This window comes from Hyla sarda, chromosome 5, assembly GCF_029499605.1.
Source record: "Hyla sarda isolate aHylSar1 chromosome 5, aHylSar1.hap1, whole genome shotgun sequence".
Classification (NCBI taxonomy): Eukaryota; Metazoa; Chordata; class Amphibia; order Anura; family Hylidae; genus Hyla; species Hyla sarda.
This window is the reverse complement of record NC_079193.1, coordinates 108,446,976-108,451,759: the sequence shown is the minus strand read 5'-3', so window position 1 is coordinate 108,451,759 and position 4,784 is coordinate 108,446,976.

Genomic DNA, 4,784 nt, shown 5'->3' with positions numbered 1-4,784 from the left:
GTAAGAATGCTTTTCTGTGCAGCACACACTGCTGTCTGTCCCTCTGTGCAACAGAACACTGATGTGACTAGGAGGTGAATCGCTGCTGGAAAAAAGCTTTTCTGGCCAACACACAGCACTGTCTGTCCCTATCTATCTCTCTGCAATGAAAGGCTGAAGTGACTGGCCGCAAAATGGCTGCCATATATATAGGGCTGTGACATCACAGGGTGGACTGGATGCTGATAAGCTGCATGCTGCATGCGATTCAGGGTCATCCCGTCTACCCTCGTTCCCGCCTTCCCAGTATTCCTTGCCACATGTCCTCACATGTGGATCCACCATTTTATATGCCCTGGAGCCTGGACTGCAGTAAATGGAGTTCAATTAAGCAGTTTGCGCATATACAATATTCACATTCGTTGCAAATCAAATTTTGTCTTTAATTCATAACGAATTCGGATTCATCAGATTCAATTCACTCATCCCTACTTGCTATGACCACGCTGGAATTCTGCAGCAACCTTATAATTGAAGCCAGACAAAACATTATTTGGTGGGCAAAATAAAATAAAAAATTGCAATTGCTTAATTCTTAGTTCACCGTATCTTAAATGCTGATTTATTCCACAAATCAGTATGATTCCATTGATACCATTTTTTTTTCTATAATTGACAAACATGTAATTACCTTCTAATTACATTACAAGTTGCAAATAGTCCGGGTTGCATCCAAATATTACATAGAAGCCAGAATCTCTATTGGCAGATGTCAACTCCCAAACCTGCGCCATACTCCCTAATCTGACTCATGCCATGAATGTACAACATGGGTCTGGAACTTTAAACTCTACACCTAATTTATCTTACCTTACACTCTGCACCCAATTTCAGTTAAAGATTCACTGTCTCATTCTTGAGAAATTTGACATGTCTGTGTTCAAATGTATGTTGAAGGCGCAACTGCAGATTGTAGTCTATTCATGCAAAAAGTACTATTTAAATAAAGCTTTTCTTTTGTATTCCAAGTATAAATATGTATTTACTAAAGTTGCTTGTCTTATTTTGTGATCCTGAAGCATTCATTGGTAATTTCCAAAGACTACTGATGTTTTACATGGAAAATACACAATAGAATATATTGAAAATGTAATTTCCCTAAATTACTGTAGGTTGATTCTTTGTAATACATTACAATCATCCATCTTACTATTTTTCCTGATTAAAATGAATGTCTCTGAACATAACCATCAATTCACAAAATGCTAGCAAGTGAAATTAATTTGCAGAAGAAAAGCATTCATTGACTTCTAACATGTATCCATGGATACTCCATTTGTCCACATTGTATAGACAGTTCCCATTTCAGAAGAGAAAACAATTGCATAATACAATTATATTCTATATTGCTATAGTTTTCTACAGTAAAAAGTAGCCTGTAACCAGTTTCATGCTACCCAAAAAGTTTAAATATGCCACGAGACACAGGGTAAGTGGTCAAGGGGGGGGGGGCAGTCCTGGCAGCTGTTCTCAAGTGCTTAGTGTCATTTACCACTTGTAGGGCATTGAGCAGCCACCAGGGCCTGCCTCAATGACTGGTTATTTGTGTCCTTTGGTGCTATTTTTAAACTATGATTTCTCTAAACATGCATGGCCATTTCAAAGTAAATCATATTGTGTAAGATCATGCTACCTAAACAGTTGTATGCTGCCTGCGGTTTGGGCACCATAAACCAGGTGACAGGTTCCCTTTAAGTTGACATCAATGTAAAGTTGATGCTGTACTTTGATTTTCCAGTGGGAATGTTGAGGAAAAGGATATGCAAAGCCGTTCTCTCCCATAGGAACGGAGCTTACTCTCTAGTGACCTCTATTTATTGGATCCACTGGGCAACTCCATTTTATACTTATTCAAAAAACTTGCAACATGACTGGGGGTTAAATACCTCTGTCAGAATATTTTCTAAAAGAAAAGCTACCCATCTAAAGACAGCTGTTTCAGGGCTTTTGCTGAGACTTCCTTACTGCTTCCGCCTGTTGGTGCAGATTTTGGCTTGATAGTCTTGTTCTAAGGTTCTTGGAAAGTCAAACATTGACATATGGAGATTTCACCTTCAATGGATGGCACCAAAGAACAAATTCTTTTCCTTCTGAGATAGAACTATAGTACCTTTTTATACCCTTTTTCATTGCTAGTATGTGGAAAGCATCCAGCCAAAATAATATGTGTCAGTTTGGAGGTGAACAAATTCTAAACTTAAGAAATCCCTGTTTTACCTTTTATAAGGAAGCTGGACACACATAAGAGAGTCTTCTTTTCCCTCTTAATACTGAGGTTCTGCTGAGCTTCTTAAAGGGAAACTGTAATCATTTTTTATGCCGTCTGAACCAAGAGTCATTGAAGCAGTCTTAAGTAGCATCTTCCTTCCTCGCCAGTTGTGGTTTATAGACATTTTTTTCTGTTCTTTAATACCTAGAGATTTATCAGTCAAGATTGGTTCTGTGGGGAGACCACCCCAATGACTTGTGGATAACATAGTGTTGACAGGTCACTTATAAATGGTACATTTAACCTCTTAAGGACCAATGACGTCCTGGGACGTCATGGCACCCTGGACCTTAAGGAACAATGACGTCCCAGGACGTCATGGCGTTTTCCGGTCCCTGCCGCGCGCCGGTCAGAGATCGGAACGGCATGCCTGCTGAAATAGTTCAGCAGGCATGCCGTGCAAATGCCGAGGGGGGTCCCGGGACCCCCGCATGTTGGTGATCGCCAAAGATCGCTTGCGAAATCACGCAAGCCATCTTCGGCGATTCGGGTCACTTGTGACCCGATGACCCGGGAATAAACGGTGATCGGCGGTGTACAATTCACCGCCAATCACCTGCCGTTGCTGGGGAGCGGTGACAATACTGTCACCGCCCCAGCAACGCTGCTATTGGCCGGCGATACGCCGGCCAACAGCAGAGCGGCAGAGAAGGGGTTAACGGCTCCTTCCCGCTGCTGGACCCGCTGTTTTGGTTCAGTCAGCGGGTGCAGCAGGGAGAAGAAGCCGTGGATCCCCCCCTCAGAGCTCCGGAGCCCCCTCAGGAGCCTTAGAATAGGGTAAGATCATTGCAGGGACAGGTAGGAGTTGAATAAGTTATAAAGTGAAATAAAAGTTAAAAAAAAGTTTTAAAAAAGTACCACTAAATTGCCCAAAAAATCCTTAAAAAAAAAAACCTAATAAGACCTCTGGAGGTATTTTTTCAGAAATTGGTCATAGGTCACTGAGTCACTATCATCGGGGACTTTTTTATGTTGCCTCAAATGCGCAGCGCTCTCTCTCCAGCTGAGCGGGTGCGCATTTGAGGCAACAGGTTAGGGACGACCACACACATCACATTCCCAGAATGATGACTCAGAGCTTAGGGTTTGGGGCGGGCATATTTTTTTTTTGTTTTGGCTATGCTCTGGGTCATCATTCTGGGAACATATCCTGTTTTATTATTTTATGATTTATAGTTTTCTGGCCCACTGTACCCCATATTTACGGGCCTCTGTACCCCACCTGTCTACCCCCGTTATGGCCCGTTTCCCCCATAGTGTTCCCCTATTTTAGGGCTCAGTGCTCCCCCCATTAAAGATCCTTGAGGGGGGGTCCCACATCCTGGCTCCATATCAAGCTGACTGCGCTCCCACTCAAGCAAGACCTGCTGTGCACCCGCCAAGCCTAAATCATCAAAAAATCAGGTATGTCCTTACTCCAAAGAAATGTATTTACAAATTGTGGGGTGTCTTTTCTGCTATTAACCCTTGTAAAAATTTAAAATTTTGGGGGAAACACACATTTTAGCGATTTTTTTTTTTTTTTACATATGCAAAAGTTGTGAAACCCCTGTGGGGTATTAAGGCTTACTTTACCCCTTGTTACATTCCTCAAGTAGTCTAGTTTCCTGGCACCATAGGGGCTTTCTAAATGCGACATGTCCCCCCCCCCATTTCAGCAAAGCTTACAAATGTGACTCCTTCTCTTCTGAGCATTGTAGTTCGCCCGTAGTGCACTTGACGTCCACTTATGGGGTACCTCCATACTCAGAAGAGATGGGATTAAAAATTGGGGGGGGGGGTCTTTTCTACTATTAACCCTTGCAAATATGTGAAATTTTGGGGGAAACCCACATTTTAGTGAAAAAAAAATATTTTTTTTTTTACATATGCAAAAGTCGTGAAATCCCTGTGGTGTATTAAGGTTCACTTTACCCATTGTTACGTTCCCCAAGGGGTTTGGTTTCGAAAATATAATGCCATGTGTTTTTTTTTTTTTTTTGCTGTCCTGGCACCATAGGGGCTTCCTAACTGCGGCATGCCCCCAGAGCAAAATTTGCTTCCAAAAAGCCAAATGTGACTACTCCTCTTCTGAGATCCGTAGTGCGCCAGCAGAGCACTTTTCACCCCCACATGGGGTGTTTTCTGAATTGGGAGAAATTGGGCTTCAAATTTTGGGGGGTATTTTCTGCTTTAACCCTTTGTAAAAATGTAAATTTTTTGGGAAAACAAGCATTTTAGGTAATTTTTTTTTTACATATGCAAAAGTTGTGAAACCCTTGTGGGGTATTAAGGTTCACTTTACTCCTTGTTACATTCCCCAAGGGGTCTAGTTTCCAAAATATAATGCCATGTGGTTTTTTTTTTGGTGTCCTGGCACCATAGGGGCTTCCTAAATGCGGCATGCCCCCAGAGCAAAATTTGCTTCCAAAAAGCCAAATGTGACTACTCCTCTTCTGAGACATGTAGTGTGCCAGTAGAGCACTTTTCACCCCCA